At 56.2% G+C, this 21987-nt stretch overlaps 6 long non-coding RNA genes across 9 annotated transcripts; 2 read left to right on the top strand and 4 right to left on the bottom strand.

Moving 5' to 3' along the window:
* Positions 1-26: 26 nt before the first annotated feature.
* On the bottom strand, positions 27-2774 carry LOC143827453 (uncharacterized). 2 transcript variants are annotated; one of them, XR_013227320.1, is made up of 3 exons: positions 2599-2774; positions 911-975; positions 27-268 (listed from the first exon to the last, which is right to left on the bottom strand). It is a non-coding gene; the product is annotated as an uncharacterized LOC143827453 (long non-coding RNA). The 2 variants fall into 2 exon arrangements; XR_013227319.1 differs by lacking the exon at positions 2599-2774 and adding an exon at positions 1804-1943.
* A 3332-nt stretch (positions 2775-6106) lies between these two features.
* On the top strand, positions 6107-7966 carry LOC143827457 (uncharacterized). The gene is made up of 2 exons (XR_013227324.1): positions 6107-6605; positions 7338-7966. It is a non-coding gene; the product is annotated as an uncharacterized LOC143827457 (long non-coding RNA).
* Positions 7967-8120: 154 nt separating this feature from the next.
* On the bottom strand, positions 8121-10936 carry LOC143827459 (uncharacterized). The gene is made up of 2 exons (XR_013227326.1): positions 10012-10936; positions 8121-9371 (listed from the first exon to the last, which is right to left on the bottom strand). It is a non-coding gene; the product is annotated as an uncharacterized LOC143827459 (long non-coding RNA).
* Positions 10937-12109: 1173 nt separating this feature from the next.
* On the bottom strand, positions 12110-16372 carry LOC143827460 (uncharacterized). Of its 3 annotated transcripts, none has more exons than XR_013227329.1 (3): positions 16068-16372; positions 14492-14633; positions 12110-13467 (listed from the first exon to the last, which is right to left on the bottom strand). It is a non-coding gene; the product is annotated as an uncharacterized LOC143827460 (long non-coding RNA). The 3 variants fall into 3 exon arrangements; XR_013227328.1 differs by lacking the exon at positions 16068-16372 and adding an exon at positions 15213-15635; XR_013227327.1 differs by having other exon boundaries at positions 12111-13467; positions 16125-16352.
* A 48-nt stretch (positions 16373-16420) lies between these two features.
* LOC143827455 (uncharacterized) lies at positions 16421-18110 on the top strand. The gene is made up of 2 exons (XR_013227322.1): positions 16421-16762; positions 17483-18110. It is a non-coding gene; the product is annotated as an uncharacterized LOC143827455 (long non-coding RNA).
* Positions 18111-18264: 154 nt separating this feature from the next.
* On the bottom strand, positions 18265-21080 carry LOC143827458 (uncharacterized). Its single transcript, XR_013227325.1, has 2 exons — positions 20156-21080; positions 18265-19515 (listed from the first exon to the last, which is right to left on the bottom strand). It is a non-coding gene; the product is annotated as an uncharacterized LOC143827458 (long non-coding RNA).
* Positions 21081-21987: the final 907 nt, after the last annotated feature.

Below are 21987 nucleotides of genomic sequence, written 5' to 3'. Positions count from 1 at the left end.
GACAAGACACACACAAAAAAAAAAACTACGCACAAAGGACACAAATTTTATTTCTGCCACCTATAATCAGAAGCCACACTTCTGCCCTCGCAGGCAGTCTCTTGCTGCCAAACAAATCCGGCAATCCTGCAAAGAAAAAACAAACATCGGGCACATTTGCTGTTCTCCCGGGACACGGCCTGTTTGGGACTTCTGTCCTTCTGGTGCTCGGAATCCGCACAGCCGGCTGTCCAAGGCTGTGTCAAGAAGAGCAAGGATCTCTGTGCACCTGCCAAAAGAGAGGAGCCAATTTGTTTACAAACAGACAGGGGTGTACATTTCCACTAAGTAATCTGACTTGGTTCCCTGTGACAGTTCTGTAAACTCTCTTCCACTGCCAAAGCTATTGTGTGCCTATTTTCCCTCAAGCATTGGCTGTCCCGCCAAGAGCTGCACTACACAAAGTAGCCCAGCCTTGGGAGAAGCATTCTGGTGTCCTTGCACATGTTGAATGGTAGAAGAAGACGAGCTGGTTCTTCTATGCTGCTTTTCTCTACCTGAAGGGGTCTCAAAGCGGCTTACAGTCGCCTTCCCTTTCCTCTCCCCACAACCCTGTGATGCTGAGACAGCCCTGATATGCATGTTCTGTCAGAACAGCTTCATCAGTGCTGTGGCTAGCCAAAGGTCACCCAGCTGGTTGCATGCGGGGGAGTGCAGAAGCGAATCCAGTTCGCCAGATTAGAAGTCCGCACTCCTAACCACTACACCAAGCGGCTACAGTGTAAGAATAAATATTGCTCTCTTTCTCTCTGTTGTGGAGATGACTGGGCTTCTATCCCACGGAGGGGATCAGCTTCCCAGGTCCAGTGGGCCTCTAGTGTCAGTGAAAAAGACAGATGTATAAATAATGTGAATGCAGGGAGCCACTCACCCCTCAGGCACGCTGGCAGATTCTGTCTCCTGTTCGCTCCTCTGTAGGTTTCATGTAGGCTTCGGCTTGATAAAAAACAGAAAGGCATCGTCATTAGTCATGTCACTCTTCCAAACAGAATCTAGTACAGTGAGGCTGAGAACAGCTCTGTCAGGGCTCAGACAGGCCCAAGGCCTGCACGTGGAGGAGTGGGGGATCAAACCCTGCCACTCTTGTCCACAACACTGTGCAGGAACAGTCGTGGATCCTGGCAAAGGGGGCCTGGCTACAGCAGCCTCTCTGGCCGCTGTTCTCAGACGACACGTCCGAAATGCTCCAGCTCTCCTCAGGGCTGGCGTTGGCAGCCGCACAGGCCCAGGGAAGGTCCTGCCCTCCTGGTCTCGGTGCCAGTCCTGGGTGGGATTCTGGGGGGCGCAGAAAGCCTTCCAGAGCGGCTCTTTCCCCCTGGGGATGGGTGGGAATTGCAGACCGGTCAGCTCCAGTGTCCACTTCCCCCTCTGCCCAAGCGTTTAGATTGCCAAGTCCTCCCCGGGAGATCCGGGCCTCCCCTGCAGCCCCCCGCCAGGAGGCTGGCACCCCAGCAGGCAGACAGGCTCCCTTGGCCATCCCTGCTGTGGGCCGAGCACGAAAAGAAGCGTCCCTCCGTCCTCCCCTTTGGGGGCTCCCCCCTGCCCTGCCCTGCCCTGGCGGCCCCGGATGGCCTGCCAACGCCCCGCCCCACACAACAGCCCTGCAGGGAGGGCCCGTCCCCGCCCGCCAGCCCTGCCCGGGGCCCCCCCGGCCTCCCCCCGCGGCCCTTGACGGGGGGGCTCCCGGGCGCGTCTTGGGGGGCGGAAGGGACCCCGGAGGGGCGCGGAGGAGGAGAGGCGGACGCGGCGCCCAGCACGACCTACCTCCCGGAAGCGCCACGCCGAGGAACAGAGGCCGCGACCGGAAGCGAGGACCCTTTCATACGGCCCCGCCCCCCGCCGCCTCAGCCAATCCCGGGCGTGCCCTCCCCAATCGCCTCGCACGACGCCGCAGACTCCCTTCCGATTGGCCGGACTCTTCCGACTCCCCGCCTTCAACTTTGATTGACGCCCGAGGAAGAGCGACGGGGAGAGGAACGCCTTCGTCGGCGGGGCGAAGTGAGGGATTGTGGGTACTGTAGTCTCTGACTGCAGGCGGACAGCGGAGCGCTAGACTCCGTGGGTAACGAAAGAACTACAATTCCCGGAATGCAAAGCAACCCGGCGTAGTGCGCATGATCGCGTGTGTCTGCAGAAGGGAAAAGGACTACATTTCCCGGCAATCTCTGCTTTCCGCGTAGTGCGCATGGCCGAGGACTTTGTGAGAAAAGAAGAGGCCGCCTCCCTTCTTAACCGCGTCATTTCCCACTTTGGCCACAAGACGGCAGCCTTTCCTCTCCCCCCCCCCCCCGCCCGTGCTTCTTCCCAGCTGGGCGGAGCAGATTCCTATGCAGGCCCAGCCATATTCTGGCCGTCAATGGAGATGCATGGCAGGTGCTGCCGTCTGGCGGACAAACCGGGGAAATACGCGGGTTAAACTGGCCAATGCACAGGCGGTGCCGCCGTATGCAGGACAAACGAATCTAAATCTATACACAATAAATAAAAGTCCATAAAGGATATTCTGCACCTGGGAGCGCGCCGCGCGCCTCCGTTCAGGACTATATTTCCCGGCATTACCTGCTGGCTTGCGTAGTGCGCAGGACTGGGGACTTTGCGGGAAAAGAGGCGACTGCCGCCCCGCTTAACCGCGTATTTTCCCAATTAGGCCGCCAGACGGTAGTATTTGCTCTCCCCCGTATACGCTGGTCGTCTCCTCTCCTTTAGCCGTGCTTTTTCTCAACTGGGCAGAGCATATTCCTGTTCAGACCCACCCATATTCTGCCCGTCAATGGAGATGCATAACAGGTGCTGCCGTCTGGCGGACAAACTGGGAAAATGCGCAGATAAAACTAGTCCGCGACTCCCACCAAGTGGCCAGTTTGAGAACAGCAGGACCAAGACCGGCTCAAGTAACACTGGACAGGCGGAGCTGCCGTCTGAAGAACAAATAAATCTCAATAAAATACTAAATAATAAGTATTTTATTCGCCCCCCAAGATTTTAACACATTCAGAATATTTATTTATTTATTTATTTACATTTGTATACCACCCTGGGCGGTTTACAGAAAACATTTCAGAACACTCCATGGAACGGTATCAGTATCAATATAACAACATAACAACAATAACATACCTAGAACTAGAACAGTCTTTTGACAACCATAACTTTGACACATCCTTGATAGCTTCGACCTCTCAGTTTGGGGTGGGGGGGACCTGTAGATGTTATGGGTCAGTTGGCCTCAAGCAAATGCCTGGTGGAAGAGCTCATTTTTGCAGGCCCTGTGGAATTGTGGAAGTTCCGGCAGGGCCCTGATCACTTTGGGGAGCTCCTTCCACCAGGTGGGGGCCAGGACTGAAAAGGCCACCGGGGCCAAGGGGGTGCTGGGCTGGAAGCACCAAGATGTTTCTGGGCTCCAGATCAGCCCACCACAGGTTCACCCCCAGACAGGAGGCCCGAACGTGGGCAGAGAGCGCCCGAACGTGGGCTATCAGGCCCCCCACAGGAGGAACGGGACGGGGCAGGGAAGCAGTGACGGGGTTTCCTTCACTTTGCCGGCACCTCTGTGCTTAGGGAGCAGATCCACCCTTTGCTGAATGCCTGCAGGAAGCCTGCAGGGAGTTGTGTCGTCTCTGCTCCCCTAAGCCCTTTAAGCCCCGGATAGCTGAACTGGAGGCTGCGGGAGAGCTGGGAAGATCTGCACTGCCAAAGCAACCCGTACAGCCAGAGAAACTTTGTTTTGGGGTGTTTCCCCCAAAAGCGAACGAACTTCTGACTGCTCAAGCAGACTTGGGCGGGGGGGGGGGTTGCTCCCGCAGCTTCCAGCGCACAGCCAGAAAAAGATACCTCCCCCCCCCCCCCCAAAAAAAAAGCCCTTGGAGTGGCGGAACACAGCACACATGCGCAAAGTGATGCAGCTCGGGAAAAGAAGGGTTTTTTCCCCCGAAGTCCAGCAAGCCAGCCAGCCAGCAACCTAGCTAGCTGCATCTGGTTAAAAAAAAAAAATCCATCATGCTGAAGTTACTCCAAATTTTGCCCCATTTTAAAAATCAGTCTCCCCCCCCTCCTTGAGAATTTACCCGTGCTTTTAAAAGTGGGTAGGGGAAAGCAGGTATTGCCCCACCTAAGTGGACCTCTCAGGGAAAGGAGACTGTGATATTTCAACACCTTTAAAAGAGCATTCAGAACATCCCCCACAACCACAAAGTGCCTTGATTGTTTTCCCCCTTTTAGAACACAAATAAATTATTTCCTAGCTATGAATGATTTAAAAATGGAACACATTGACTGACCTCCCAGGACTAAATTATCCCCCCTGCAGGCAGCAGAAGAAGAGGGGCGAGGAGTCCCTCTTTGGGCGGCCGGAAGGCGTCTTTCTCTTTCCCATCGTCCGGAGGGGGTCTGTCTCCCGGGCGTGCTGCTGAACGGTGGTCTCTGTGGAAGGGGGAAGCGGAAACAAAGAGGGATGAGATGGGGAGGGGGGAGGCTTAAAATCCGAGTCATGAGATCCCCCCTGGCAGGCTTCCCAAAAGACTCTGCCTGGCCACCAGGGCCAAGGGGGTGCTGTGAAGACGCTTCTGGGCTCCAGGTCAGCCCACCACGCAGGTTCACCCCCGGACAGGAGGCCCGAACGTGGGCAGAGAGCGTTTTTGCTGATCTATCAGGTCCCCAACATTAGGAACGGGACTGGTTGGTTTTTGTGCGAAAAGACGACTGCAGTTTTGTATAAGGTGACCAGATTGTAACACTGGTAAAGCGGGACACCATTGACTGGGTGGGTTCTTGATTAAAATTTTGGTCTACGTGGAGCAACAAAGATTTTTACAGAACGCACAGAACGCAAAAATAGTATGGTAATATATATGTTTTAAAAATTTCAACATGAGTACCATTTGCCAGGTGCCCCCAGATGTCCTTCCAAAAGCGGGACAATCTGGTCACGTTAGTTTTGTACATTCCTGCAAGGCCATCGGAAAGAGAGTTCTGGCTTGGAGAGCCAGGGTGCCCTGTGAGGTTTTTTACCCGGCTTTTCTCTATCTGAAGGAGTCTCAAAGGGGCTTCGGATCGCCTTTCCTCGCCGCACAACAGCCATCCTGAGAGGGAGGGGGGGCTGGGAGAGCCCTGAGAGAACTGCTGTGTGAGAACAGCTCTATCAGGACTGCGACTGGCCCAAGGCCTCCCAGCTGGCTGCCTGTGGAGGAGGAGGGGGGCTCAAGGCCACCGAGTCTGCCTTCAACAGCGGCCCCGGCCTCCCATCTCTGCGGCCAGCGAATCAGCGGGAACGGAGGACCTCCAGGCACGGCCCTGGGGCAGCTCATCCTTTCTGGATACTTATTTATTTATTAATTATTTATTTGTCCATTGAGATTAATTTGTCATGCACACTGTCCATTTTGAGCTGAGCCGTTGCGGGGCAGCCCATCTCCCCCTCCTGGTCTTGGTCTTGCGGTTCTCAAACTGGCCACAGGATGGGAGTCGCGGGCCAGTTTTACCCGCGTATTTTCCCAGTTTGTCCGCCAGAAGGCAGCACCTGCTATGCATCTCCATTGACGGCCAGAATATAGGAATCTGCTCCGCCCAGCTGGGAAGAAGCACGGGCGGGGGGGGGGGGGGAGAGGAGGGAGAGGAAAGGCTGCCGTCTTGTGGCCAAAGTGGGAAATGACGCGGATGCAAGGGAGGCAGCCGCCGCTTTCCACGCTAAGTCCTCAGTCATGCGCACTAGGCCGGGCAGCAGAGAATGCTGGGAATTGTAGCCCCCCCCCCCGCCCCCGCGACGGGCAGCGCGTAATTTCTGGACTCGTTAGCCTTTTAGCACGCGAGTGGAACCCCGCAGCCATGTCCACCTCGCACCGGAAATGTAGAGGCGGGAAGCTACTATTTCCCTACCTCTTAGGGCAGAATGCGCCGGAATTGTAGAGGCGGGCCACCGTATTACTTTCCTACCTCTTAGGGATTGGTGCCCCGGATAAGAGACTCGTGCGGAAACTAGGACCATGATATTAGTCGTTCCGCTTAGCGGTTAGTTGCCGGACTTCTCCACAGTAACCCCTTCCAGGACGACACGGATGCAGAAATCACGAAAATACACATGCGCATTACGCCAGGCAGCTGCGAATGCCGGGAAATGTAGTCCTATCCCGATCGGTGGACACAGGCCGTCATGCGCATTACGAACGGCAGCTGGGAATGCCGGGAACTGCAGTCCTTTCATCATCCGAGGACACAGGCGGGCATGCGCACTACGCCGGGCTGCTGCGAATGCCGGGAATGACGTCATTTTCCCCGCCTATCTTCCTCCGGCGTCCAATCAAAGGGGAAGGTAGGTCCGGCCAATCGGATGGGAGTCTGCGGCGTCTTGTGCGTCGATTGGTTAAGACGCCGCGTGCGATTGGCTGAGGCGGCGAGGGCGGGACGAAGAGGGGATGGTGGAGTGACGGACAAGGCAGACCAATCGGAAGAAAGGCTGCGGCGCCGGGCGAGGCGGTTGGCTAGGCCGTGCTTCGTGATTGGCTGAGGCGCAGGGGGCGGGGCCACATGAAAATGTCCGCGCCGCCTGTTCTTCCGCGTGCAACTTCCGGCAGGTAGGTTTTTTCGTTCTTTTCGCTCTTTCTTCGGCCTTCTTCTCTCCGGGGGCTCCGGGCGGGGGCGGCGCAGTCGAAGTAGGCCCGGGGGGGGGGGGCTCCCTCCTCCCCTCCTGGTGCCTCCGGGACAGGCAGATCCTCAGATCCTCACCCCAGAAGCCTAAACCTTAGTCCAATGGGGCATTTTAAATATCCTGGCCACCGAGGAAGACCCTGGGGGTCAGAATGCGCTTCACTGATCTCAGTCGCATGCCTTATCGCAGAGGGTCTATTGTGATTCACTGTCTTTAAGTTTTAATATTTGCGCTTTGCTGTAATAAACATTTCTATTTTAAATTTTCCTCCGAGCCCAAACTTTAGGTTCCAAACCCAGACTGAAGGGCAAGAGACATTCAGGGAGAACAGAGGTCTCGCTCTACACGCTCTGGGTGTTTCCCGGCCCAGAATTCAGGGCCCCTTGGCGGGAGAGCCCGTCTCCTTCGCCGTCCCACAGAACCATCTCTCCTGCTCGGGCCAAGAGGGCAGAGCTACGCCCTGGTCCAAGAGCCGGACTTCGGGCAGAGCTCCGGCCTGGATCCCTTCACCTGAGACTCCTCTTTAAGAGGAGCCAAACGGCTGTCCCTTTGTCCTTTGCAGGACACACCAAAAGGCATTCCTGGGACAAAGATTTCACGCTGCTTCACCTTTAGCCATTATACATATTTATTTATTGTGTTTTGGGTGTATCAACAGGGAACGACGGCCCGTTCGTTCATCTATGCACGGCTGTCCATACGGAACGAGATTCCCGGAGACTCCATGCCCGGTCAGCGAAGGACAAGGCCTCGTTCAAATCACAGAGAAACGCCTAAAGCGAGCAGTCCCAGCTTCCCCAAGGAGAACGGTGGCCGCTTTGCTAGTGGCTCCCAGCTATGTCCAAGTAGGAGCAGAATTCTTACCGTTCCTTGCAGGGAAGCAGTGACAGGGTGTCCTTCACTTTGCCGGCACCTCTGTGCTTAGGGAGCAGCTCCACCCTTTGCGGGATGCCTGCAGGGAGTTGTGTCGTCTCTGCTCCCCTAAGCCCTTTAAGCCCCGAGTAGCTGGACTGGAGGCTGCGGGAGAGCTGGGAATATCTGCACTGCGGAACAAACCTGGAGAGCCAATGAACTTCTGCCTGCTCAAGGAGTCTTGGGGGGGGGGGGTTTGCTCCTGCAGCTTCCAGTGCACAGCCACAAAAAGATACCTCCCCCCCAAAAGCCCTTGGAGTGGCAGAACAGAGCACACATGCGCAAAGTGATGCAGCTCAGGACTGTGCCCCGTCAGAAAGGAAAGAAAGAAAGTTTCATTCAGTAAAAAAAAATAAATCCATCATGCTGAAGTTACTCCAAAGGTTGCCACATTTCAAAAATCGGTCAACCCTTGAGAATTCCTTTGTGCTTTTAAAAGCGGGGAGTGGGATGCAGGTATTGCCCCACCTAAGTGGAGCTCTCAGGGAAAGGAGGACTGTGAGATTTTAACACCTTTAAACACAGAGCATTCAGAACATTTATCTATTTATTTAGATTTTTATACCGCCCTTCCCTACGGCTCTGGGCGGTTTACAGAACACATTTCAGAACACTCCATGGAACGGTATCAGTATCAATATAACAACATAACAACAATAACATACCAACTAGAACTAGAACAGTATTTTGACAACCATAACTTTGACACATCCTTGATAGGTTCGACCTCTCAGTTTGGGGTGGGGGGGACCTGTAGATGTTATGGGTCAGTTGGCCTCAAGCAAATGCCTGGTGGAAAAGCTCATTTTTGCAGGCCCTGTGGAATTGTGGAAGTTCCGGCAGGGCCCTGATCACTTCGGGGAGCTCCTTCCACCAGGTGGGGGCCAGGACTGAAAAGGCCCTGGCCTTTGTTGAGGTCCGACGTGCCTCTTTAGGGCCAGGGATCCGCAGCCAGTTGGAAGTGGCGGAGCGTAGAGCTCTTCTGGGGGTATAGGCAGGGAGGCGGTCTCTCGGGTACACTGGGCCCAGATCGCGTACGGCCTTAAAGGTGATTACCAAAACCTTGAGCTTAATCCGGAATTCAACTGGGAGCCAGCCGAGTTCTTGGAGTACCGGCCAGATGTGAGATCTCCATGATGTCTTAGTGAGAATCCCGGCCGCGGCGTTCTGCACCAGTTTTAGTTTCCGGGTCAAGGATAAGGGTAGGCCTGCGTAGAGCGAGCTGCAGAAGTCCAGCCTACAGGGGACGGTCGCGTGGATCACTGTGGCCAGGTGCTCTGGGTCCAGGTAGGGCGCTAGCCGGGTTGCTTGGCGGAGGAGGAAGAAGGCCAGCCGTGCTACCTTTGTGACCTGGGCTTCCATTGTAAGGGAAGCATCCAGGATCAGGCCCAGGTTCCCGGCGGAGTGAGTCGCTAGGAGTTGCACACCAGAAACGCCAGATGCGAGACGGGGCGGTAGTTGTCAGGCTCCAGAGCCAAGGATGTATTTTTGAGCAACGGGCGTACCACTGCCTCTTTTAATCCCCATTCCCCACAAAGTGCCTTGAGTGCTTTCCCCCCTTTTCAAACACAATTAAATTATTGCCTAGCTACGAATGATTTAAAAACAGAATCGACTGACCTCTCCGAAATAAATTATCCCCCCCCCCGCCTTCAGGCAGCAGAAGAGGTGGGGTGAGGAGTCCCTCTTTGGGCACCCGGAAGGCGTCCTTCTCTCTCTGATGGCTCCCATCGTCCGGAGGGGGTCTGTCTCCCCGGCGTGCTGCTGAACGGTGATCTCTCTGGAAGGGGGAAGCGGAAAAAAAGATGCATGAGATGGGGAGGAGGGGGGGGCTCAAATCCAGGTCACGAGACACCCCCTTGCAGCAGGAAGACTCTGCCTGGCCACCGGGGCCAAGGGGGTGCTGGGCTGGATGCACCAAGACGTTTCTGGGCTCCAGATCAGCCCACCACGCAGGTTCACCCCCAGACAGGAGGCCCGAACGTGGGCAGAGAGCGCCTTGCCTTATCTATCAGGCCCCCCACAGGAGGAACGGGACGGAAGGGTGGGCTTTGTGCGAAGTTCCTGCGGGGCCTGCCTGGTCAGAGAGGGGGGGGGGGTGTTCTGGCTTGGAGAGCCCCGGTCTGCTGAGCGCGCTTCCGCCCACGTTTCCTCCAGGGAGCTGCAAGGGGAAGCAAAGCTCTGCCATGTCCATTTCCCCAAAAACAGCCCTGGGAGGCTTTTATACCCGGCTTTTCACTACCCGAAGGAAGTCCCAAAGGGGCTTCCAGTCGCCTTCCCTTTCCTCTCCCCACCAAGGACGCCTGAGAGGGGGGGGGGGGGCTGGGAGAGCTCAGAGAGAACTGCTGTGTGAGATCAGCTCGATCAGGACTGTGACTGGCCCAAGGCCTCTCCGGGCTGCCTGTGGACTCGGGTCTCACACGGGATCGCAGGAGGAGCTCCGCTTCTGGTCACTCTGGCCGGAGCCCCGGGGGCCGGGCCTAATGCGGCCAATAAGCACCTATTTAAAATAGTAATAATAATAATAATAACAATATCTGCGCCCGCGGCTCGTTCCGGAAGCGGCTGCAGCCAATCGCGGGCCGCGCCTTAGCCAATCGCCTCGCACTACGCCTGAGACTCCCTTCCGATTGGCCTGTCTCTTCGGACGCCCCGCCTTCCTCTTTGATTGGCCGCGTGAGGAAATGGACGGGGAAGGCAACGTCAATCATCGGCGGGTCGAAGCAATGGATTGTGGGGAATGTCGTCTCTGAGGGGAGACACAAGGTGGGCCTCGCGTCTCCTCGGGTGGGGAAAGGACTTCAATTCCCGGCATTCTCTGCTGCCCTGCCTAGTGCGCAGGCCCATCAATGTCCGCGGGTGGGGAAAGGACTTCTATTCCCGGCACCCCCTGCTGCCCTGCGTAGTACGCATGCTCGCCTGTGTCCACGGGTGTTGAAAGGACTACTATTCCCGGCAATCCCTGCTGCCCTGCGGAGTGCGCATGCTCACTAGTGTCCGCGGGTGGAAAAAGGACTACTATTCCCGGCATTCTCTGCTGCCCTGCCTAGTGCGCATGCTCTCCAGTGTCCTCGGGTGTTGAAAGGACTACTATTCCCGGCATTCCCTGCTCCCCGCCGTAGTGCGCATGGCCGCTTGTGTCCGCGGGTGGGGAAAGGACTACTGTTCCCGGCATTCCGTGGTGCCTGGCGTAGTGCGCATGCTCGTCCGTGGCCGCCGGTATAAGAGGACTACAATTCCCGGCATTCTCTGCAAACTTGCGTCGGGGATTTCTGCATCCGTGTCGCCCGGGAAATGGTTACGTTTGGAAGTCCGGCAACTGCCCGCTAATCGGAACGACTGAGATTATGGCCCTAGTTTCCGACCGGGTCTCTTAGCCGGTGCACTAAGGTGCCCTAAGAGGTAGGAAAGTACGTCCCCGCCTCTACATTTCCGATGCGTTCTGCCCTAAGAGGTAGGAAAATAGTAGACGCCTCTCAATTTCCGGTGCGTGATGGACACCGCCGAGGCGTTCCACGCAGCCCCGACGCCCGAGCTCTGCCTTGCGTGCGAGGGAAGGGCGGCGGCGGCGGTCGGGGGGCCGACGGTGCATCTTGCCCCCCCCGCTCCCTCCCTTGACGCGGGTGGGGGGGGGGGAAGGACTTCCCGGCATTCCCTGCTGCCCGGCGTAGTGCGCATGACGGGCGACTTAGCGGCAATAGCGGCTGCCCCTTTTCCCTCATAGACATGCATAGCAGGTGCTGCCGTCTGGCGGCCAAGCTGGGAAAAGACGCGGAGAAAACTGGTCCGCGACTCTAAAGGTGGGGGCCCTGCGGGTCTCCTCCGGGGCTCTTCTTCTCCTGCCTCCCCGCTCCCCAAAGAGAAAAGCCGGCACCGCCTGCGCCTTCTGCTCCTCCCTGCAGCCGACCAAGCCCCGGAGTCCTTCTGGGACTGGGGGCCGAGGCCCCTCTCTAAGGGAAGGCCCAGGCCTGGGAGGGGCATGCCGCGGCAGCATATAAATATAAATAAATATCGCAGAAGGTCTCATACAGTATATGATTGTGATTCATTGATGTTGTTGGTTTTTAATATATGCACTTTACTGTAATAAATATTTCTATTTTAAATTTTCCTTCTAGCTCGACCTTTAGGTTCCAAACCCAGACTTAAGGGCAAGAGACATTTAGCGAGAAGAGAAGTCTTGCTCGACAGGCTCCGGCTGTTTCCCAGCCCAGAATTGAGGCCTCTGGCAGGCTCCCCAAAAGAACAGAACAGAAGTCTTGTTTCCCAGCCCAGAATTGAGGCCTCCGGGCCCCTTGGCCCACCCCCTTCACTGTCCCACTGAAGCCGTCTCTCCTGCTCGGGCCAAGAGGGCAGAGCTACGCCCTGGGCCAAGGGCCGGACTTCGGGCAGAGCTCTGGCCCGGATCCCTTCACCCCAGACTCCTTTTTAGGAAGCTCTCAAGGGACCCAGCGCCTGTCCCTTTGACCTTTGCAGGACACACCAAAATGCATTCTTGGGACAAAGATTTCACGCTGCTTCAACAGAGCTCATTTCTTCTTTAGAAATTATACATGTATTTATTCATTACATTTTGGGTGTATCACCAGGGAACAACAGACCATTCATTCATCTATATGGAACGAGTCACTGAGAGACTCCATACCTGGTCAGCGAAGGACAAGAAGAAGAAGAAGAAGAAGAAGAGTAGGTTCTTACATGCTGCTTTTCCCTACCCGAAGGAGGCTCAAAGCGGCTTACAGTCGCCTTCCCATTCCTCACCCCGCAACAGACACCCTGTGGGGTGGGTGAGGCTGAGAGAGCGCTGATATCACTGCTCGGTCAGAACAGCTTTATCAGTGCCGTGGCGAGCCCAAGGTCACCCAGCTGGTTGCATGTGGGGGAGCGCAGAATGGAACCTGGCATGCCAGATTAGAAGTCCGCACTCCTAACCACGACATCGAACCGGCTCTCTCAAGGCCTCGTTCAAACCAAGAAAAACGTCTAGAATAGGCAGACCCGGCTTCCCCAAGGAGAAAGTTGGCCGCTTTGTTAGTGGCTCCAAGATATTTCCAAGGAGGAGCAGAATTCTTACTGTTCCTTGCAGGGACGCAGGGACGGAGTTTACTTCACGTTGCCGGCACCTCTGTGCTTAGAGAGCAACTCCATCCTTGGCTGGACGCCCAATTCTCCGTCTTCTTCCGCAGCCTGCAGGGGGTTGGGGCGTCTCTGCTCCCCTAAGCCCCGAGTAGCTGGACTGGAGGCTGCGGGAGAGCTGGGAAGATCTGCACTGCAAAAGCAACCCGTACAGCCAAAGAAACTTTGTTTGGGGGTGTTTTCCCCCCAAAGCCAATGAACTTCTGCCTGCTCAAGGAGTCTTGGGGGGGGGGTTGCTCTTGCAGCTTCCAGCGCACAGCCACAAAAAGATTCTTCCCCCCCCAAAAAAAAGCCCTTGGAGTGGCAGAACAGAGCACACATGCGCAAAGTGATGCAGCACGGGAAAATAAGGGTTCCCCCCCCCCCAAGCCCAGCAAGCCAGCCAGCCAGCAATCTAGCTAGCTGCATCTGGTAAAAAAAAAAAAAGAAAGAAAAATCCATCATGCTGAAGTTACCCCAAATTTTGCCCCATTTCTAAATTCAGTCTCCCCCCCTCCTTGAGAATTTACCCGTGCTTTTAAAAGTGGGTAGGGGAAAGCAGGTATTGTCCCACCTAAGTGGACCTCTCAGGGAAAGGAGACTGTGATATTTCAACACCTTTAAAAGAGCATTCAGAACATCCCCCACAAGCACAAAGAAGTGGGGCGAGGAGTCCCTCTTTGGGCGGCCGGAAGGCGTCTTTCTCTTTCCCATCGTCCGGAGGGGGTCTGTCTCCCGGGCGTGCTGCTGAACGGTGGTCTCTGTGGAAGGGGGAAGCGGAAACAAAGAGGGATGAGATGGGGAGGGGGGAGGCTTAAAATCCAAGTCATGAGACACCCCCTGGCAGGTTTCCCAAAAGACTCTGCCTGGCCACCAGGGCCAAGGGGGTGCTGTGAAGACGCTTCTGGGTTCCAGATCAGCCCACCACGCGGGTTCACTCCCAGACAGGAGGCCCGAACGTGGGCAGAGAGCACCTCTGCTTATCTATCAGGCCCCCCACAGGAGGAACGGGACGGGGCAGGGAGGCAGTGACGGGGTTTCCTTCACTTTGCCGGCACCTCTGTGCTTAGGGAGCAGATCCACCCTTTGCTGAATGCCTGCAGGGAGCCTGCAGGGAGTTGTGTCGTCTCTGCTCCCCTAAGCCCTTTAAGCCCCGGATAGCTGAACTGGAGGCTGCGGGAGAGCTGGGAAGATCTGCACTGCCAAAGCAACCCGTACAGCCAGAGAAACTTTGTTTTGGGGTGTTTCCCCCAAAAGCGAACGAACCTCTGCCTGCTCAAGCAGACTTGGGCGGGGGAGGGGGGGTTGCTCCCGCAGCTTCCAGCGCACAGCCAGAAAAAGATACCTCCCCCCCCCAAAAAAAAAGCCCTTGGAGTGGCGGAACAGAGCACACATGCGCAAAGTGATGCAGCTCGGGAAAAGAAGGGTTTTTTTCCCCCAAGTCCAGCAAGCCAGCCAGCCAGCAATCTAGCTAGCTGCATCTGGTTAAAAAAAAAAAATCCATCATGCTGAAGTCACTCCAAATTTTGCCCCATTTCGAAAATCAGTCTCCCCCCCTCCTTGAGAATTTACCCGCGCTTTTAAAAGTGGGTAGGGGAAAGCAGGTATTGCCCCACCTAAGTGGACCTCTCAGGGAAAGGAGACTGTGATATTTCAACACCTTTAAAAGAGCATTCAGAACATCCCCCACAACCACAAAGTGCCTTGAGTGTTTTCCCCCTTTTAGAACACAAATAAATTATTTCCTAGCTATGAATGATTTAAAAATGGAACACATTGACTGACCTCCCAGGACTAAATTATCCCCCCTGCAGGCAGCAGAAGAAGAGGGGCGAGGAGTCCCTCTTTGGGCGGCCGGAAGGCGTCTTTCTCTTTCCCATCGTCCGGAGGGGGTCTGTCTCCCGGGCGTGCTGCTGAACGGTGGTCTCTGTGGAAGGGGGAAGCAGAAACAAAGAGGGATGAGATGGGGAGGGGGGAGGCTTAAAATCCAAGTCATGAGACACCCCCTGGCAGGCTTCCCAAAAGACTCTGCCTGGCCACCAGGGCCAAGGGGGTGCTGTGAAGACGCTTCTGGGCTCCAGGTCAGCCCACCACGCAGGTTCACCCCCGGACAGGAGGCCCGAACGTGGGCAGAGAGCGTCTTTGCTGATCTATCAGGTCCCCAACATTAGGAACGGGACGGGTTGGTTTTTGTGCGAAAAGACGACTGCAGTTTTGTATAAGGTGACCAGATTGTAACACTGGTAAAGCGGGACACCGTTGACTGGGTGGGTTCTTGATTAAAATTTTGGTCTACGTGGAGCAACAAAGATTTTTACAGAACGCAAAAATAGTATGGTAATATATATATTTTTAAAATTTCAACATAACTACCATTTGCCAGGTGCCCCCAGATGTCCTTCCAAAAGCGGGACAATCTGGTCACCTTAGTGTTGTACATTCCTGCAAGGCCGGCGGAAAGAGAGTTCTGGCTTGGAGAGCCAGGGTGCCCTGTGAGGTTTTTTACCCGGCTTTTCTCTATCTGAAGGAGTCTCAAAGGGGCTTCGGATCGCCTTTCCTCGCCGCACAGCAGCCATCCTGAGAGGGAGGGGGGGTTGGGAGAGCCCTGAGAGAACTGCTGTGTGAGAACAGCTCTATCAGGACTGCGACTGGCCCAAGGCCTCCCAGCTGGCTGCCTGTGGAGGAGGAGGGGGGTTCAAGGCCACCGAGTCTGCCTTCCACAGCGGCCCCGTCCTCCCATCTCTGCGGCCAGCGAATCAGCGGGAACGGAGGACCTCCAGGCACGGCCCTGGGGCAGCTCATCCTTTCTGGATACTTATTTATTTATTAATTAATTATTTGTCCATTGAGATTAATTTGTCCTGCACACTGTCCATTTTGAGCTGAGCCGTTGCCGGGCAGCCCATCTCCCCCTCCTGGTCTTGGTCTTGCGGTTCTCAAACTGGCCACAGGATGGGAGTCGCGGGCCAGTTTTACCCGCGTATTTCCCCAGTTTGTCCGCCAGACGGCAGCACCTGCTATGCATCTCCATTGACGGCCAGAATATAGGAATCTGCTCCGCCCAGCTGGGAAGAAGCACGGGGGGGGGGGGAGAGGAGGGAGAGGAAAGGCTGCCGTCTTGTGGCCAAAGTGGGAAATGACGCGGATGCAAGGGAGGCAGACGCCGCTTTTCACGCAAAGTCCTCAGTCATGCGCACTAGGCCGGGCAGCCGAGAATGCTGGGAATTGTAGCCCCCCCCCGCCCCCGCGACGGGCAGCGCGTAATTTCTGGACTCGTTAGCCTTTTAGCACGCGAGTGGAACCCCGCAGCGATGTTTACCTCGCACCGGAAATGTACAGGCGGGAACTACTATTTCCCTACCTCTTAGGGCAGAATGCAGCGGAATTGTATAGGTGGGCCGCCGTATTACTTCCCTACCTCTTAGGGATTGGTGCCCCGGATAAGAGACTCGTGCGGAAACTAGGACCATGATATTAGTCGTTCCGCTTAGCGGTTAGTTGCCGGACTTCTCCACAGTAACCCCTTCCAGGACGACACGGATGCAGAAATCACGAAAATACACATGCGCATTACGCCAGGCAGCTGCGAATGCCGGGAAATGTAGTCCTTTCCCGTTCGGTGGACACAGGCCGTCATGCGCATTACGCACGGCAAATGGGAATGCCGAGAACTGCAGTCCTTTCATCATCCGAGGACACAGGCGGGCATGCGCACTACGCCGGGCTGCTGCGAATGCCGGGAATGACGTCATTTTTCCCGCCTATCTTCCTCCGGCGTCCAATCAAAGGGGAAGGTAGGTCCGGCCAATCGGATGGGAGTCTGAGGCGTCTTGTGCGTCGATTGGTTAAGACGCCCCGTGCGATTGGCTGAGGCGGCGAGGGCGGGACGAAGAGGGGATGGTGGAGTGACGGACAAGGCAGACCAATCGGAAGAAAGGCTGCGGCGCCGGGCGAGGCGGTTGGCTAGGCCGTTCTTCGTGATTGGCTGAGGCGCAGGGGGCGGGGCCACATGAAAATGTCCGCGCCGTCTGTTCTTCCGCGTGCAACTTCCGGCAGGTAGGTCTTTTCGTTCTTTCTTCGGCCTTCTTCTCTCCGGGGGCTCCGGGCGGGGGCGGCGCAGTCGAAGTAGGCCCGGGGGGGGGGGGCTCCCTCCTCCCCTCCCCTCCTGGTGCCTCCGGGCCAGGCAGATCCTCAGATCCTCATCCCAGAAGCCTAAACCTTAGTCCAATGGGGCATTTTAAATATCCTGGCCACCGAGGAAGACCCTGGGGGTCAGAATGCGCTTCACTGATCTCAGTCGCATGCAGAGGGTCTATTGTGATTCACTGTCTTTAAGTTTTAATATTTGCCCTATGCTGTAATAAACATTTCTATTTTAAATTTTCCTCCGAGCCCAAACGTTAGGTTCCAAACCCAGACTTAAGGGCAAGAGACATTCAGGGAGAACAGAGGTCTCGCTCTACACGCTCTGGGTGTTTCCCGGCCCAGAATTCAGGGCCCCTTGGCGGGAGAGCCCGTCTCCTTCGCCGTCCCACAGAACCATCTCTCCTGCTCGGGCCAAGAGGGCAGAGCTACGCCCTGGTCCAAGAGCCGGACTTCGGGCAGAGCTCCGGCCTGGATCCCTTCGCCTGAGACTCCTCTTTAAGAGGAGCCAAACGGCTGTCCCTTTGTCCTTTGCAGGACACACCAAAAGGCATTCCTGGGACAAAGATTTCACGCTGCTTCACCTTTAGCCATTATACATATTCATTTATTGTGTTTTGGGTGTATCAACAGGGAACGACGGCCCGTTCGTTCATCTATGCACGGCTGTCCATACGGAACGAGATTCCCGGAGACTCCATGCCCGGTCAGCGAAGGACAAGGCCTCGTTCAAATCACAGAGAAACGCCTAAAGCGAGCAGTCCCAGCTTCCCCAAGGAGAACGGTGGCCGCTTTGTTAGTGGCTCCCAGCTATGTCCAAGTAGGAGCAGAATTCTTACCGTTCCTTGCAGGGAAGCAGTGACAGGGTGTCCTTCACTTTGCCGGCACCTCTGTGCTTAGGGAGCAGCTCCACCCTTTGCTGGATGCCTGCAGGGAGTTGTGTCGTCTCTGCTCCCCTAAGCCCTTTAAGCCCCGAGTAGCTGGACTGGAGGCTGCGGGAGAGCTGGGAAGATCTGCACTGCGGAACAAACCTGGAGAGCCAATGAACTTCTGCCTGCTCAAGGAGTCTTGGGGGGGGGGGGTTTGCTCCTGCAGCTTCCAGTGCACAGCCACAAAAAGATACCTCCCCCCCAAAAGCCCTTGGAGTGGCAGAACAGAGCACACGTGCGCAAAGTGATGCAGCTCAGGACTGTGCCCCGTCAGAAAGGAAAGAAAGAAAGTTGCATTCAGTAAAAAAAATAAATCCATCATGCTGAAGTTACTCCAAAGGTTGCCACATTTCAAAAATCGGTCAACCCTTGAGAATTCCTTTGTGGTTTTAAAAGCGGGGAGTGGGATGCAGGTATTGCCCCACCTAAGTGGAGCTCTCAGGGAAAGGAGGACTGTGAGATTTTAACACCTTTAAACACAGAGCATTCAGAACATTTATCTATTTATTTAGATTTTTATACCGCCCTTCCCTACGGCTCTGGGCGGTTTACAGAAAACATTTCAGAACACTCCATGGAACGGTATCAGTATCAATATAACAACATAACAACAATAACATACATACTAGAACTAGAACAGTATTTTGACAACCATAACTTTGACACATCCTTGATAGGTTCGACCTCTCAGTTTGGGGTGGGGGGGACCTGTAGATGTTATGGGTCAGTTGGCCTCAAGCAAATGCCTGGTGGAAAAGCTCATTTTTGCAGGCCCTGTGGAATTGTGGAAGTTCCGGCAGGGCCCTGATCACTTCGGGGAGCTCCTTCCACCAGGTGGGGGCCAGGACTGAAAAGGCCCTGGCCTTTGTTGAGGTCCGACGTGCCTCTTTAGGGCCAGGGATCCGCAGCCAGTTGGAAGTGGCGGAGCGTAGAGCTCTTCTGGGGGTATAGGCAGGGAGGCGGTCTCTCGGGTACACTGGGCCCAGATCGCGTACGGCCTTAAAGGTGATTACCAAAACCTTGAGCTTAATCCGGAATTCAACTGGGAGCCAGCCGAGTTCTTGGAGTACCGGCCAGATGTGAGATCTCCATGATGTCTTAGTGAGAATCCCGGCCGCGGCGTTCTGCACCAGTTTTAGTTTCCGGGTCAAGGATAAGGGTAGGCCTGCGTAGAGCGAGCTGCAGAAGTCCAGCCTACAGGGGACGGTCGCGTGGATCACTGTGGCCAGGTGCTCTGGGTCCAGGTAGGGCGCTAGCCGGGTTGCTTGGCGGAGGAGGAAGAAGGCCAGCCGTGCTACCTTTGTGACCTGGGCTTCCATTGTAAGGGAAGCATCCAGGATCAGGCCCAGGTTCCCGGCGGAGTGAGTCGCTAGGAGTTGCACACCAGAAACGCCAGATGCGAGACGGGGCGGTAGTTGTCAGGCTCCAGAGCCAAGGATGTATTTTTGAGCAACGGGCGTACCACTGCCTCTTTTAATCCCCATTCCCCACAAAGTGCCTTGAGTGCTTTCCCCCCTTTTCAAACACAATTAAATTATTGCCTAGCTACGAATGATTTAAAAACAGAATCGACTGACCTCTCCGAAATAAATTATCCCCCCCCCCGCCTTCAGGCAGCAGAAGAGGTGGGGTGAGGAGTCCCTCTTTGGGCACCCGGAAGGCGTCCTTCTCTCTCTGATGGCTCCCATCGTCCGGAGGGGGTCTGTCTCCCCGGCGTGCTGCTGAACGGTGATCTCTCTGGAAGGGGGAAGCGGAAAAAAAGATGCATGAGATGGGGAGGAGGGGGGGGCTCAAATCCAGGTCACGAGACACCCCCTTGCAGCAGGAAGACTCTGCCTGGCCACCGGGGCCAAGGGGGTGCTGGGCTGGATGCACCAAGACGTTTCTGGGCTCCAGATCAGCCCACCACGCAGGTTCACCCCCAGACAGGAGGCCCGAACGTGGGCAGAGAGCGCCTTGCCTTATCTATCAGGCCCCCCACAGGAGGAACGGGACGGAAGGGTGGGCTTTGTGCGAAGTTCCTGCGGGGCCTGCCTGGTCAGAGAGGGGGGGGGGGTGTTCTGGCTTGGAGAGCCCCGGTCTGCTGAGCGCGCTTCCGCCCACGTTTCCTCCAGGGAGCTGCAAGGGGAAGCAAAGCTCTGCCATGTCCATTTCCCCAAAAACAGCCCTGGGAGGCTTTTATACCCGGCTTTTCACTACCCGAAGGAAGTCCCAAAGGGGCTTCCAGTCGCCTTCCCTTTCCTCTCCCCACCAAGGACGCCTGAGAGGGGGGGGGGGGGCTGGGAGAGCTCAGAGAGAACTGCTGTGTGAGATCAGCTCGATCAGGACTGTGACTGGCCCAAGGCCTCTCCGGGCTGCCTGTGGACTCGGGTCTCACACGGGATCGCAGGAGGAGCTCCGCTTCTGGTCACTCTGGCCGGAGCCCCGGGGGCCGGGCCTAATGCGGCCAATAAGCACCTATTTAAAATAGTAATAATAATAATAATAACAATATCTGCGCCCGCGGCTCGTTCCGGAAGCGGCTGCAGCCAATCGCGGGCCGCGCCTTAGCCAATCGCCTCGCACTACGCCTGAGACTCCCTTCCGATTGGCCTGTCTCTTCGGACGCCCCGCCTTCCTCTTTGATTGGCCGCGTGAGGAAATGGACGGGGAAGGCAACGTCAATCATCGGCGGGTCGAAGCAATGGATTGTGGGGAATGTCGTCTCTGAGGGGAGACACAAGGTGGGCCTCGCGTCTCCTCGGGTGGGGAAAGGACTTCAATTCCCGGCATTCTCTGCTGCCCTGCCTAGTGCGCAGGCCCATCAATGTCCGCGGGTGGGGAAAGGACTTCTATTCCCGGCACCCCCTGCTGCCCTGCGTAGTACGCATGCTCGCCTGTGTCCACGGGTGTTGAAAGGACTACTATTCCCGGCAATCCCTGCTGCCCTGCGGAGTGCGCATGCTCACTAGTGTCCGCGGGTGGAAAAAGGACTACTATTCCCGGCATTCTCTGCTGCCCTGCCTAGTGCGCATGCTCTCCAGTGTCCTCGGGTGTTGAAAGGACTACTATTCCCGGCATTCCCTGCTCCCCGCCGTAGTGCGCATGGCCGCTTGTGTCCGCGGGTGGGGAAAGGACTACTGTTCCCGGCATTCCGTGGTGCCTGGCGTAGTGCGCATGCTCGTCCGTGGCCGCCGGTATAAGAGGACTACAATTCCCGGCATTCTCTGCAAACTTGCGTCGGGGATTTCTGCATCCGTGTCGCCCGGGAAATGGTTACGTTTGGAAGTCCGGCAACTGCCCGCTAATCGGAACGACTGAGATTATGGCCCTAGTTTCCGACCGGGTCTCTTAGCCGGTGCACTAAGGTGCCCTAAGAGGTAGGAAAGTACGTCCCCGCCTCTACATTTCCGATGCGTTCTGCCCTAAGAGGTAGGAAAATAGTAGACGCCTCTCAATTTCCGGTGCGTGATGGACACCGCCGAGGCGTTCCACGCAGCCCCGACGCCCGAGCTCTGCCTTGCGTGCGAGGGAAGGGCGGCGGCGGCGGTCGGGGGGCCGACGGTGCATCTTGCCCCCCCCGCTCCCTCCCTTGACGCGGGTGGGGGGGGGGGAAGGACTTCCCGGCATTCCCTGCTGCCCGGCGTAGTGCGCATGACGGGCGACTTAGCGGCAATAGCGGCTGCCCCTTTTCCCTCATAGACATGCATAGCAGGTGCTGCCGTCTGGCGGCCAAGCTGGGAAAAGACGCGGAGAAAACTGGTCCGCGACTCTAAAGGTGGGGGCCCTGCGGGTCTCCTCCGGGGCTCTTCTTCTCCTGCCTCCCCGCTCCCCAAAGAGAAAAGCCGGCACCGCCTGCGCCTTCTGCTCCTCCCTGCAGCCGACCAAGCCCCGGAGTCCTTCTGGGACTGGGGGCCGAGGCCCCTCTCTAAGGGAAGGCCCAGGCCTGGGAGGGGCATGCCGCGGCAGCATATAAATATAAATAAATATCGCAGAAGGTCTCATACAGTATATGATTGTGATTCATTGATGTTGTTGGTTTTTAATATATGCACTTTACTGTAATAAATATTTCTATTTTAAATTTTCCTTCTAGCTCGACCTTTAGGTTCCAAACCCAGACTTAAGGGCAAGAGACATTTAGCGAGAAGAGAAGTCTTGCTCGACAGGCTCCGGCTGTTTCCCAGCCCAGAATTGAGGCCTCTGGCAGGCTCCCCAAAAGAACAGAAC

This window comes from Paroedura picta, chromosome 17, assembly GCF_049243985.1.
Source record: "Paroedura picta isolate Pp20150507F chromosome 17, Ppicta_v3.0, whole genome shotgun sequence".
NCBI lineage: Eukaryota > Metazoa > Chordata > Lepidosauria > Squamata > Gekkonidae > Paroedura > Paroedura picta.
This window is presented reverse-complemented; position numbering and strand designations above follow the sequence as displayed.